This window comes from Benincasa hispida, chromosome 10, assembly GCF_009727055.1.
Source record: "Benincasa hispida cultivar B227 chromosome 10, ASM972705v1, whole genome shotgun sequence".
NCBI classification, from domain to species: Eukaryota; Viridiplantae; Streptophyta; class Magnoliopsida; order Cucurbitales; family Cucurbitaceae; genus Benincasa; species Benincasa hispida.
In genome coordinates, this window is record NC_052358.1 from 10,113,309 (window position 1) to 10,129,526 (window position 16,218).

The window sequence follows — 16,218 nt, forward strand, 5'->3', positions numbered from 1 at the left end:
AAGATCGTCCCAAATTCATTTTTCATTGAATGTGAATTTTATAGTAAATCAAGAACAAAATATGCATTTACATAAATTATAGCATGCACTAACAGAAAAACTTAGGGTTTCAGAAACTCTTACCTTTGAAGACTATTCTTTAAGAATCCCTCGAACAAGTCACGAATGAATCTCTTTCTCCAAAAGGGACACCACCAAATGGAGCCTCATGTATTCAACTTAGGGATTGAGAATGACAAGAGGTGTGGGCTCTACCTTGGGGTTTTGGAAGAGGGAAGGAGATAGAGAGGAGGAGAGGGAGGAGAATAATTTTTCTTCTCTTTTCGTTTATTTTTTTAGAAAGAATTATTCTCTCAGTGTTTCATGAAGGAAGATGAATGAGCACCATCCCTCTCTCTGATCCCTTTCATCACGTATTTGGATGAGATAAATTAGGGGAGGGAGTTATAACTCTCTCTCTTTAATTAATTAATATTATTTTAATAATAATTATACATATAATAAGAACCTTATTATATGTATATAAACTATATGTTATATCTCATATGACACATAACCTATAGTTACATACTGTATCAAATACAATATAACCTATAGATGTATTTTCTCTCAATCATACATGACATTTAATATAAATCATATTTATAGTAAACTCATTTATATGAATCTCATTCATATAATTGATATTTGGATCATATCCAAATATTTAATTTCTCTCAACTTATTTATGGTATTTAATATAAATCATATTTATATTAAATTTAATTACATGGATCTCATTCATATAATTAGTATTTGAATCATATTCAAATTTCTCTCATATTACCTTATATAATAATGTATCAAATACATTATATTAATTATACCACATATATAATTAATTTAATTAATTATATCATATGTAATTATTTTCCTCAATTAATTTGAACATTTTAAATTTTCAAATGAATCCAAAAATAATTCTCAATTAAATTCCTATTAAGCTACAGAGGGGACCTTATGAACTTGTAGATTAAAGCTCTAACGGTACTTTGATAATTAATTAAACCTTAATTAAATCACTCAACATTCATTAATTGTTGGTCATTCCACTAAAGACTGACATATGCACTCTTCGCACTACAGATAAATTTTCGTGTCCATTTGATATAACCAATCAACAATGCGATGACCCTTCACAAATTGCTCGTAAGTACAACTGGACCAAAATTACCGTTTTACCATTGTAGTTACATCTAACTCCTTAAGTACCACTGATCCCTCTAATGAACAATAAATCATAGTCCAATCATGACCAAGTTCCTCTTAGGCCAAGAGAGGATGTGGTCACTATGTTCAAGCCCCAAAATCAGCCATTAGGTGAGCAATTTATCTACTTGCCCCTACATCCGGGAAGGGGTGAAGTTCGTCTCGTGTAGTGTGTTCCCAACTCCCCAGTCAAACGAATCCCTAAAATGGTAGGCTTATTGAGTTGGCAATCTGGCCACTCTCACCCCATACAAATCAAAGGACCGCCTTCATGAGCATAAGTTCACGACTCACTTGAGATTCAGGTCATGTTACCTATGGTCACCCTAGTGAAATGTAAGTCTCTATTATTAACAACGTTATATAAATAGACTAATCATTTCGTGGTCCGGTCTTATACAAACTATTTGTATAGGATACCCCCGCTCACATGTCTCTACATGAATGATCAGGATCATATCATTTAGTAGCACTTAACAACACTTGTACCAACTACAAAGTGGGTCATATCCGCAGTGTCATCAAGATAAAGTACCCAACCTCATCAATTTACTATAGACCGTTTAGGTTATTATTTAAACAAAATCCATTTGTATATCTCTACATACTTGTTTAAATTATATAAAATAACCTAAGATATTAGTTTATTGGATTGAGTGTATGCATATAAAATAACACTTGTTTTATTAACAACAATATGTTTATACACAGTTTACAAACTACGAGATTACAAGAAGATCTATGACACCAATCCCAACATTTTTTCATTAGCAAGAGTTCACAACTCACTTAGGATTCAAGTCATGTCACATATGGTCATCATAGTGAAATGTAAGTCTCTATTATTAACGATGTTATATAAAGAGACTAATCATTTCGTGGTCCGGTTTTATACAAACTCTTAGATACCTCCACTCACATGTCTCTATATTAATGATCGGGATCAAATTATTTGTAGCACTTTACAACGCTCGCAAGTCGTAACACCTACAAAGCGAGTCATATCCGTAGTGTCACTAGGATAAGGTACCCAGCTTTATCCATCTACTACAAAAAGCTTACGTTATTATTTAAACAAGATCCACTTGTATGTCTCCACATACTTGTTTAAATTACATAAAATAATATAGGTTCTTAGTTTATTGGATTGAGTATATGCTTATAAAATAATATTTATTAACAACAATATATTTATACAAAGCTTACAAACTACAAGATTACAAGAAGATTTAGGATACCAATCCTAATAATCTGCCACTTGTCCTAAAGTTTAGGGAGCCTAATGTACAATATAAATAAAGTACAAAATCAAAATAAACTAGGGCATTCACAATACCCAGTAACATCTCCCACTTGCCCTAGACAATATATCGCATATCTCGTAGACCCAGACTTTCTAGATGACTATTGAACAATTTAGCTGTGAGAGCTTTTGTCAACAGATCAGCAACGTTGTGCTCTGAAACAGTCTTCATGACAGCCGCGTCACCTCAATGCACAATCTCCCGAATCAAATGATATTTTTGCTCTATGTGCTTGCCTCTTCAGTGACTTCTATGTTCCTTAGAATTTGCCATAGCACCGTTGTTACCATGATAAAGTGTGATGGGCAAAAACATATTTGAAACAACTTCCAAATCAATAAAGAACTTCTTAAGCCAAACAACCTCGTTAGCAGTTTCACAAGCAGCTACCTATTCAACTTCCATAGTAGAGTATGAGATGCATCCTTGTTTGATGCTTTGCCATACTATAGCTCCTCCATTCAGAGTAAACACTGATCCTAATGTGGATTTTCGAGAATCTCGACCAGTCTGAAAGGAGTCTGTGTATCCTATAAGAATCAAATCCTATCTTTATACACAAGCATATAGTCCCTCATTCTCCGAAGATACTTGAGGATCGTTTTGATCGTCGTCCAATGATCTAATTCTAGATTGGACTGATATCAACTGACAATGTCAGGTATAGTATATAACATTACATACATAAGGCTACCAACAACCGATGCATAAGGAATTCATCTCATTTCCTCAACCTCTTGAAGAGTCTTAGGATACTATTCTTTAGACAATACAATTTCATGCCTGAAAGGTAATAAACCCTTATTGGAATTGTGCATCGAATATCTGACAAGCATCTTGTCAGTATACGATGCTTGAGACAAAGCCAACCTTTTGTTCTTACGATCCCTTATAATCTGGATCCCTATAACAAACTGTACCTCTCTCAAACCTTTCACTTGGATTTGGGTGGCTAACCATTTCTTTACATCAGACAGAAAACCTACATCATTCCCAATGAGTAGGATATCATCCACATACAGCACGAGGAAAGCTATTGAGTTGTTGATGATTTTCTTGTAAACACAAGGCTCATCAACATTCTGATCAAAGCCATAAGTTTTGATCGTAACATCAAATCTTATATTCCAAAATTGAGATGCTTGTTTCAGTTCATAAATGGATCTACTAAGCTTGCAAATTATTTACTTTTGATCTTGTTCAATGAATCTTTCTGGTTGATTCATGTAGATGGTCTCTTTAAGATTACCATTCAAAAATGCATTCTTGACGTACATTTGTCATATTTCATCGTCATAATATGTGACTATGGACAAGAGAACTCTGATAGACTTTAATATGACAACATGTGAGAAAGTTTCTTCATAGTCCACTTCCTCAACCTGGGTATAACTCTTTGCCACAAGTTTAGCTTTAAAGGCTTGTACCTTTCGTACACGCTTTTCCTCTTGTAGATCCATTTACAACCTATAGGTTTTACCGCATCAGGTTAATCTACAAGCTCCCAGACAGGATTGAAGTACATCACTCAATTTCTTGATTCATGGCTTTAATCCATCCATCCTTGTCAACATCATTGCTTGCTTATAAGACAATAGATCCTCAACTTTATCATCAGTTATGATGTTTTGGGCTTCTGTTAAACCCATGTAACGTACAGATGGGTTCATAACCCTTCCACTACATCAAGGCAATCTCAACTCTTGAGATGGATGATTAGATGAACTGACATCAACAACTCTTGTTGATGTATCGATCCATTCAACAACTTTGCTGAAGTCTCAGTAGATTCATTAGAAATTTCACTTAAAACAATTTTGCTTTATGACTTATGATCCCTCGTGTGGTCTTCTTCCAAGAAAGTAGCGTTTGTCGATACAAACACTTTATTCTCACTTGGATCATAGAAGTATCCACCTTTCATTTCCTTGGGGTTGTTGGGGTTGATGCCCTAAACTCTCGTAGGGTCTTGTAGTTTGTAAACACTTGTGATGTAGTAATATGAGATATTTTCTCACAGTTGTCTATGAAACATGAGATGTTTTATTTGTATTTACCACAAACTAATAAACTAAGATCCCTGGTTGTCGTTGCAACTTAAGCATGTATGTGGAGCCATACAAGTGGATCATGCCTTGAGTGATAACCAAAATGGTATGTAGCATATGAATATAGGAGGAAAACCTTATCCTGGCGACAATACGGATGCGGCCCGTTTTGAAGATAGTTTCAAGTGTCATGATATGCTACAGATAGTCTGATCCTGATCATTCATGTGGAAACATGTGAGCGGGGGTGTCCTATACAAAGGAGTTTATATAAGACCGGACCACAAAATTTTTAGTCTCTTTATATAACAGGGGTAAATAGATAGATTGCTCCCTTAAGAGCTGATTCCGGAGCTTGAACGATTTGGCACCACACATCTTCTCATGGCTCAAGAGGTGTCCACTCATAGTAGGACTATGATGTATTGTTTATTAGAGGGATCAGTGGTACTTAAGGAGTTATATGTGACTATAGGGGCAAAATGGTAAATTAGCCCAGTTATACTTATGAACGTCTATGAAAGGTTATCGTACTGTTGATTGGTTATATTTGATAGACATAAAAATATATTTGTAGTGAGAAGAGTGCAGCTGTCGGTCTTTAGTGGAGTGTCCGACAATTAACGGATGGTGGATCTTGTGGCTAAAGAATTTAGTCAGACATTCACATACCGTTGAAACTTAAAGCTACAGGTCCATAAGGTCCCCTTGGTAGCTCAATGGATTCAAGTTGAAAATCCGTTTTTGGGTCAGTTTGAAGTGTTCAAATTGACAAGAGGGAGTTTGATTATATATGATATGATTAAACTGGTTCAGTTATATATGATATAATTGATATGATGTATGATATGTATTAATTGGAGGAAAATGATATAAATATGATTCATATCAAGTAAAGGAGAAAATAACTATGGTTTAAATGTTACATATGACGTGATATTAAAACTATAGGTTATAAATATAATATGATAAGTTAGTTATTATATTTATTTATAATGAAAACAATTGTGAGATAATTGTGGGTGGTTTCTCCTTAACCGTGCGTGAAAGTGGGAGGTTGTATTCAGTTTTAATAACTGAAGGATAAAATGAAAAAGGTTTTCATTTTGTAAAAGATCGTTTCATTAAGTACACACCCTATCGTTTAGTTCACGAGAGATTACACGACAGCTATCAAGTATTTGTCTAAACGATCGTGCAGTTTTTTTTTTTTTAATTAAACGATCGCGTGGCAAGCAAGCTTCACTAAACGATCGTGTGAATGATCACACCTGATTTCCTAAACGATCATGTACCTATTGAAATTTTACTAAGCACGAAGTCTATACGATAGACACTATATTATCCCACTTGCTTGGTTATTGAGTTCAATCGTTGTTTCCTCCTTCCCTCTACCAAATCCAACAGAGCCCACACCTCATGGATTCTCACTCCGAGAATACCAAGGTTACTAAGTAGTGGTGTCTGAGAGGTTACTTGTTCGTGGAGAATTTTGTTCGTGACTACTTGACGATTGGGTAGACGATTTGGGTGAGAACGAGATTTTGCTGTCCAAGTTTTTCACGAGAGCAAGAGACCTGTGAAAGAAGAGTTCTTCAAAGGTAAGTCTCTCACTCCTTCTGTATTTAATTTATAAAGCATGTCGTAATTGTTCTAAAATGCATAACTAGTTTGCATGTTTGTGAATGCTTGTAATTCCGTCACAATGAATTTGGATCGATCATACTTCCGCTCATGGGTTTTTTAATAAAAGTTCCTTCAGGAGTAGCCTACAAATTGGCATACTTTTGAATGGGGTTTCAACTTTTTGGGGTTTGCCATTAGCACATGGGTTGTACATCCCTAAATTCTGAAGTGGCGTAAACTACATTCACAACCTCTCTATAACTCAAAAGATGTTTAGAAACACTATTTGAGGGAACATTGTTCAAAATATAAACTATTGTCTCTATTGCATATCCCTAAAACGAGTCAGAAAGATGAGCATAACTCATCATAGACCGAACCATGTCCAACGGGGTTCTGTTTCTCCTTTCTGATACACCATTCTGTTGAGGTGTACCTGGGGCTGAGAGTCGAGACGTGATTCCATGTTCTATCATATAGTTTTGAACTTTAAGTCCATATACTCTCCACTACGATCAGATCGTAGTATTTTTATCTTTTTACCTAACAAGTTTTCAATTTCAGTCTTATACTCCTTGAACTTTTCAAGAGCTTCAGACTTATATTGCATTAGGTATAAATATCTAAATCTAGAATAATTATCTATGAAAGAGATGAATTATTCATACATTCATCGTGCTCTTACATTCATCGAACCACAGTGGTCTGAATTTATAAGCCCAAGGTTATTTGGCTCTATAACCTTTTCCAGCAAAAAGTTGTTTGGTCATTTTGCCTTCAAGGCATGACTCACATACTTCATTAACCTTTCATTCCTATTGAGATTGATGTGACTTAACCTTAGATACCGAAGATGAGCATTTTCTTTATGAGAAGATCTTTTTACAGTTATTGTTGTTTTGAACATTTTAGTATTGAGCATGATTTTTATGACTAACGACTTTAGTACATATAAGTTATTTTTCATTGAACCAAAACCTAACTTCATTCCATTCTTAAAATAAACACTTTATTTTCAGTTAAGGATATGGAATATTTTTGTTCAATTAGTCAGGAAACAGAAATTAGGTTTCTCTTATGAGGAACTACATATGCGTCATCTAATAACATATATTGTTTATTGTCCAAAAATAACTTAAGCTTGCTCTAATAACATATATTGTTTCTTGTCCAAAAATAACTTAAGCTTGCCCACAACAACAGCTGAAACGACCTCACCGATACCGACTCTAAGAGTCATCTCTCCAGCTTCCAATTATTTCCAGGAATTAATTCCTCGATGGGAAGAACACACGTGGTTAGTAGCTCCTGAATCAACTATCCAGGCAGAATCATCATTCTCTATTAAGTACGTCTCCAAGACAAATAAATAATATTTATTTTCTTTGGAGTTCTTTCTTTTCTGGAGAGTAGTGCGACTAGTTCCATAACCCAAGTTATAAACTCCAAGTTTCATCTCATAGGACAATCCTCGTCGATAAACTTCATCAAAGTTGGCAACGATTGCTTTCTTTGTTAGTCCTCTGACATTCAATATGGACTGGAGATTATTTTGGGAACTGATATTATTGGTTTAATTGTCATCAAACCCATTTTTCTTGAATCGTGAGAACTTTCGTTCAAACAATTCTCGCATTGATTGCATGATCTCATATGCAATGACCACGTTCTCAAACTTTTTGGCCAATACATCGAGTATGCTTGCCAAACTATGAACTCAGGTTGTTAGAATTAGCCTTCGTCCACACCTTATATGCATCACGAACATTTCCTGGTGCATCAGGGGTTAGGACTTGAAGACAATCCTCGGTCATGATAATTTTGAGTTCATTTACCATGAAAAACGTTTTAATGAATTTTTTCCATCTCGTGTAATTGAAATCGGTCAAACTAGAAAAGACAACTAATGAAAAAACGTTATTTGACATATTTGCTGAAAAATAAACACATTGATCTATATTAGATTTTAGCATAATTCTTTAAAAAAATCCAATTAATTTTAGCAAAATCTAGATGAACCCCATTTAACGTCTAATTTTGCAATGACACTTCAGTGATTTAAGACAAAAGCCAATGAAAGGTAGTCAGTTATCCCTTCACTGAATTGAGACATTCTCAATCAATCATTCCACCAGAATAACTCTTATTTCTATAACAACTAGTCCTCATTTATTTGGTCAATAAATCATTAACTTACTTAATAAATTCCCATAAGTGTGACCCTCCATTTTAGACCCCAGAGTTTTGCTCCAATGAGCCAATTGAAGGAAAAAAAACCGATTGGGGCAAAAACTAAAGTGATCCTATCCATTTATGGAGTCTGGATTGATATTGACCTACTGCATAAACCATCTGAAGGGGGACACTCCTAGGGCACCTCGAGGCCATGCAAGAAGATCTCACGGTGTAAACCAATGAAAGAGACCGTAGGACATGTTGACACGCATCCCTCTCTCACTTACTATAAATACTTTCTCCATTCACCTTGATATTGATCCATGCAAACACCATTCGAAGGGATACACTCCTAGAGCGCCTCAAGGCCAAGCATGAGTCTCACGGTGTGAATATTAAAGGAGAAACGTGAGTGGAAAAATTGACATATCATATATATCTTTTTCCTCCCACTAAGTATTTTAATAACTTAGGGTTTAATTTACTTAAGAAAAATACGTCTAATTATTTTTACTAAGTGATTGTTTAAGTTTGTCCAAAAGTAACACTTACTTTAGAAAATTAAACAATTTTTTTTTAATTAATATTCGTTAAACACTTTAACAAATGTTAATAAATAATTGCATGTTTGCAGCAAATCCATCTAATTCACCTTTCCAGGTAGGTTCCTAAGTAGGAGTGTGACGTTTTTGTCATCTCAAGTACCCCAGCCTAGACAGAACCCGCCTTAAACAAAAGGTCCCTTATATATATGTTTTCTACAAATTAATCTTTTATTGAAATCAATTTAATCCTATTAAACTGATTAAAAAATATTAATCTAATTTCTAATCTCATTAGAAATTTGTGAACTTAGGTCTATCTCAATCATATTTTAAAACAATTTAAAAAAAATGATTATAACCTAAGGTTTGCGTGCAATTCTTAATTCTTAATTTTAATTCTAATTTCAGTTAGTTATAACGATTATAAATAAATGAAACAATTAAAACATCCATTGCATGCTTGACATACTTCAGTTAATCATAACACTTATAAATTAACCTAAGGTAACGTCATGCTCCATGCAATCTCCATTCATTACTAATATATATAACAATTATATAGCTAGGTAAGAATCATATAGCATACTTTTCATATATACATTCAACCATATATTATAATAATTATAATATAAATGATGCATGAAAAATGCTATAATGCATGCATACATATAACATTTATACTATATGATGCATGAGCATGCTTTATAATTTAAATCATGCACATACATATATTATAACATTTATAATATAAAATGATGCATGAATATAAATGCATAACCTACGGTGGGTTTTAAAACAATATGACATATAATATAGAGCATACATCATATGTATATTTGAAATAAACAGTTAATGGACTGGGATAGGACACCTTAAAGGAAAGTTAAAAGGCTAACTATTACAGCATGAGAGTCATCCGGTTCGAAACAGGTGAACCAGGCCTTGAACCGCTTGAACCGAACTGCCCTTCAACAAACTCTCTGCAGTGATCGTGTAGCAAATTTGTCGTGTGATTGTGTAGCAAATGCTACACGGTCGTGTAGCAAAATCTACACGATCTTGTAGCATCGTGTAGCAAATGCTACACGATCTTGTAGCTGTAGCTACACGATGTTGTAGAATTGCTTTATCTTTTTCATCGAAGCAGTGCTTTGAAAAACATCTTTGAAGCTTCCCGAGAACAGCACGAGCAATTCAAACAACAAATACATACTCTATAGCAAAATTACGCCCAAAACAGGGGCCTTTTATAAACCAAATTTGTAAACGAAATAAAGCCTTAAAACTAAGTATCTTATCCCGAAACATCCATCAATAAAACCACATTCATATTGAAACCATTCGTCACATGAACTTTAAACATAATGCAGTAAAACCCACTAACACTGTAAAAACGATTCAATAAAAAAAAATGGAGTTTGGGATTAGAAAACCAGCAACCTGGCTCTGATACCAATTGAAGAAACTTTATGAGGAGAGAACCTTGAGCAGAAGCAAGATTGTCCCAAATTCATTCTTCATTGAATGTAAGTTTTACAGTAAATCAAGAACAAGGTATGCATTTACATAAATTATAACATGCATTAATAAAGGAAAACTTAGGACTTCAAAAACCCTTATTTTTGAAGACTATTCTTCAAGAATCCCTCGAACAAGTCACGAACGGATCTCCTTCTTCAAAAGGGACACCACCAAACGGAGCCTACTATATCCTCCTTAGGGATTGAGAATGGCGGGAGGTGTGGGCTCTGCCTTGGGGTTTTAGAAGAGGTAAATAGGTGGAGAGAAAGAGGAGGAAAATAACTTTTCTTCTCTTTTCGTTTTTTTTTTCAGAGAGAACTATTCTCTCAGTGTTTCATGGAGGAAGATGAATGAGCACCATGGCCCTCTTTGATCCTTTCATCACGTATTTGACTGAGAGAAATTAGAGGGAGGGAGTTAATTAATTAATATTAATTTAATAAAATTAAATTAATAATAATTATATATATAATAACGACCTTATTATATGTATATAAACTATATGTTATATCCCATAAAACATAATCTATAGTTACATATCACATCAAATACAATATAACTTATAGATGTATTTTCTCTTAACCATACATGGTATTTATTGTAAATCACATTTATAGTAAATTCACTTATATGGATCTCATTTATATAATTGATATTTGGATCATATCCAAATATTTGATTTCTCTCAACTTATTTATGGTATTTAATATAAATCATATTTATATTAAATTTAATTACACGAATCTCATTCATATAATTAGTATTTGAATCATATTTAAATTTCTTTCATATTACTTTATATTATAATTGATCAAATACATTATATTAATTACAACACATATATAGTTAATTTAATTAATTATATCATATTTAATTAATTCCCTCAATTAACTTGAACACTTCAAATTAATCAAAAAATAATTCTCAATTAAATCATTATTGAGCTATAGAGGGGACCTTATGGAGCTTTAGATTGAAGCTCCAACGGTACTTTGATAATTAATTAAACTCTTTAATTAAATTACCCAACATTCGTTAACTGCCAGTCATTCCACTAAAGACCGGCAACTACACCCTTCGCACTATAGATAAATTTCTGTGTTTATTGGATATAACCAATCAACAATGCGATGACCCTTCACAAATTTCTCATAAGTACAACTAGGCCAAAATTACCGTTTTGCTCATGTAGTTACATCTAACTTCTTAAATGCCACTGGTCCCTTTAATGAACAATAAGTCATAGTCCAACTATGACCAAGCCTCTTTCGAACCATGAGAGGGTGTGACCACTATGTTCAAGCCCTGAAATCTGCCCTTAAAGGAGCAATTTATCTACTTGCCCCTGCATCGAGGAAGAAGTGAATTCTGTCTCGTGGAGCTGTGTTTCCAACTCCCTAATCAGACGAATCCCTGAAATGGTAGGCTTATTGAGTTTGCAATCTAGCCACTCTCACCCATTCAAATCAAAGGACCGCCTTCATAAGCAGGAGTTCACATCTCACTCAGGATTCAGGTCATATAACCTATGTCATCCTTGTAAAATGTATGTCTCTATTATTAACGACGTTATATAAAGAGACTAATCATTTTGTGGTCCGATCTTATACAAACTCTTTGTATATGATACTGATAACTTATAGAAATACAAGTTATTTATGCCACCTTATCTAGATATTGTGGCCAAAAAGTATTTATGCGCCAATTATATGAAAATTAACCTAGTATGAAAATAATTATAAATGTTTGCAATTACACCTACTAACGCCAAAAAGATGGAGGACAAGCCAAACTTTACTCTGTTTTGCAGGAGACCAAGTCACCGCTTGCGCTCAAGGCTCATGAGAAACTGATCAACGCATCTCTGTCACATTGCGTCTGTCGATCAACCATGAAGAGACGATTACCGAAGTAACGGCGCAATGCGACAGTCGATCCAGAGTTATGCTTTGACCGCATACGGTAATAAAAACAAACACCGCATGCGAACTCATGATCGAAAGATGCAGCTGAGCAATGCAAAGATGAAGGATTGAGACACATGTACAACTAACCGTTGTGCAGAATTGATGGTCCGATTGCATAAAAGAAGGAATAATATCCCTCCATCTTCGAAATTTCCATAACAAAAGTGGGGACCACAAGGCCGGATTCAAAGGATCTACTCCTATAAATACCCCAACGAATTTAGAGAAAATTATGCTATTTGATACTGGGCTAAGTACTGTAAGATTTTAGAGAGAAAAAGGTTGAGCTGGGTGCTGAAAAGAAGAAATCTGGGAAGAGAAAGAGATAAGGCCGAGAGGTAAATCTCAGATCCGACTAGCTGTATACCCGATCGAAGCTCTGTGCAGAGACCCCTTTTACCAGTAGAGCAAGCATGAGAGGGAAGCTCTTCCTACCATCGCAACCATCCTATCCGGCAAGTAGATCTCCATCGAATCTGTGTCAAGACATTGGCACCAGATTGTATCTGTTCTATCTCTCTTTCATTGTATTCCATATTTTCTTTATCTCTTAATTCACACATCATGTATCAAATACTTAGTAAAAATATTAAATGTTTCGATAGATTTCATTTACCATTCTCTGTCTGTTTTCGTTCACCCATTAGTCACTTTCTCCATGATGTTTTCTTAATCTCTTGATGAGCAATATGAATCACCAAGAACTTAATATGCAGTAAAGTTATCAAATACGTTTAGCTAAAGCATGCTAGACGACATCTTCACCTGTGAGAGCAGAAGTGAAAATGTCATTTTGATCTATCGAGAGAAGGTCAGAAGAGTGCATTAACTAAAGTGAGTAGACTTCTAGACATGGAAGTAACCTTGCATTCATTATGTTAAACTCTGTTTCACCACAAACATGTAGGAAATGCGGTCGATCACCGAGAGGTGTACGCTAAGAGAAGAGTGTAACAGTATTTATACCTCAATTCAATTAAGAACTTGCATTGTTTATAATACTTATCTTTCTCTTTCTAATCTGTTCACAAGACTTGTCATTGCATCCCATGTCTTTGCACAATCTTCACAGCCAGCCTTAATCCTAGTATCTTGCACATAAAGCCTGTATCTTGTAACATCTAGTTTAGGTTTATTGTATTTCCATGTTTTATCGCATTCTACTGCTTTCCTTTATTATACTGTAATTTACATACTGTACACACTTTTTAAAGAATTGAAAAATCCGGTCGCATATACCATGAACATACCGCAATAACCGGCACCACTTTCCCGTGTTCGACCTCGGATCACACCGAAAAACTTGTGGTGGAATTACACTTGTTTCCATCGTAAGGAAACTTGTGACAACGCAGGGCATACTACTTGAGCATCTCTAATTAACGCATAAATAGTAGTAGTATCGCATCATCATGAGCATTGAATATCATACATACAAAATCGCATTACAAGTTTATATCCCCCACTCACATGTCTCTACATGAATGATCAAGATCAGATCATTTGTAGCACTTTACAATACTTGTAATACCTACAAAGAAGACCGTATTTGTAGTGTCACTAGGATAAGGTACCCAACCTTATCCATCTATTACAAACTGTTTAGGTTATTATTTAAACAAAATTCACTTGTATATCTCTACATACTTGTTTAAATCACATAAAATAACCTAGGATCTTAGTTATTGGATTGAGTATATGCTTATAAAATAAAACTTATTTTAGTTATTGGATTGAGTATATGCTTATAAAATAAAACTTATTTTATTACCAACAATATATTTATACAAAGTTTACAAACTACGAGATCACAAGGAGATTTAGGACACCAATCCCAACAGGTAAAAATTATCAAGTCAATGTTTGGCCACAAAATTTAAATGTTGGTGGAGTTGAGATTTTTTTTTTTTTTACCAACTCACCCCAACTTACTCCAACTCCCCATCTAACTCACTCAAACTCTAGCTCATTCTAATGTTTTCAATGGTTCTACCCATCGGTCACTGTTGTCGACTATCGTTACCACACTCCGACGACCACATTCACATGGCCAACTTCGACAACCAACTCGAAGCTTCCACGACCACCTATGACGACAACTTTGGCGACCAACTATGCCTTCGTACAAAGCAACTTCGACGACCACCTTCGCATTACTAACTCCGATGACCAACTTTAGTCTCCTATAACCACCTTCGTACAAGCAACTCAGGTCACATACTTCGACAATCACCTTTGTGTGCCCAATTCTGATGACCAACTACAGGCTCCGACAACCACTTATGCACAACCAACTCCAGGCTCTTGCAAAACACCTTCGACGACAACTCCAACAAAGACCACCTTCGATGATCAACTCTGGTGACAACCACCTTTGACAACCAACACTAACATTAACCTCAGGCAACCAACTCCAATGAAGACCATCTCTTACTTATTGCACTTAAACTAATTGCATAATTCCTCTAATAAGAAGTTTAAAGTTCATTAGTTTTACGTTCGGAGTCTACTTTTTATAGTTTAGATTTTGTTTAATTGTGGGAGAACAATTTGTGATGTATTGGGTGTTATTCATTGCTAAGTATTTTTGTTCGTATACATAGACCTTTTTATGGACATTATTATTTCATTTGTAATTGGTAAATTAGACTTAACTATAAAAAATGTTTGCTGAAAAAAAAGTTTGCAAAAAACGAGTTTGCACAGAAAAAAAATGTCGTTGTATAGTGTAAGATGTAAAGAATCAAACCTTTGCACAAAAAAGGAAAAAAGTCATTAACTATGAAAATTGAAATTCATATTACTGGGGTTGATGCCCTAAATCTCGTGGGTCATGTAGTTTGTAATTGTAATGTATAAACGATTTATTCATTAAACAAAATCTTAAGTATTTTACTTGACAGAGTAGCATTAGCCCACAAAACCAATAAACAAACATTCAAAGTTATCTTCTATAACTTAAACATGTATGTAGAGACACATGGATAGATTGTGTTTAAGTGATAACTTGAAGGGTTTGTAGTAGATTGATAAGGATGGGTACCTTATCCTGGTGATATTATAAATACGACCCACTTTTTAGATGTTACAATTGTGTAAAGTGCTACAAATGATCCAATCTTGATCATTCGTGTAGAGACATTGGAAGAGGGTCTTATATATAAATGGGTTTGTATAAGATCAGACTACGAAATGAATAGTCTCATTATATGACACCGTTAATAATTGAGATTTACATTTCACCAAGATAACCATAGGTGACAAGACCTAAATTCTGAGCCAGTTGTGAACTCTTGCCTATAAAGACGACCATTTGATTTGTATGGGTGAAGTGGCCAGATCACCGATTCAATAAGCCTGCCATTTTGGGGATTCGTCTAATTGGGGAGCTAGGAACACAACTACACAATATGGAATTCACTACTTCCTCAATATCGGGGTAAATAGATAAATTGCTCCTTTAAAGGCTGAATCTAGGGCTTGAACAATGTGACACCACACCCTCTCTTGGCTCGAGAGAAGTTTGGTCACAGTTGGACCATGATTTATTGTTCATCAAAGGAATCAGTGGTACTTAAGAAGTTAGATGTAACTACAGGAGCAAAACGGTAATTTTGGCCCAACTGTACTTACGAGTAATTTGTGAATTGTTATCACATTGTTGACTGGTTATATCCAATGAACATATCAATATTTTTATAGTGTGAATAATGCAACAGTCAATCTTTAGTGGAGTAACCGACAGTTAATGGATGTTGAGTAATTTAATTAAACTTAATTAATT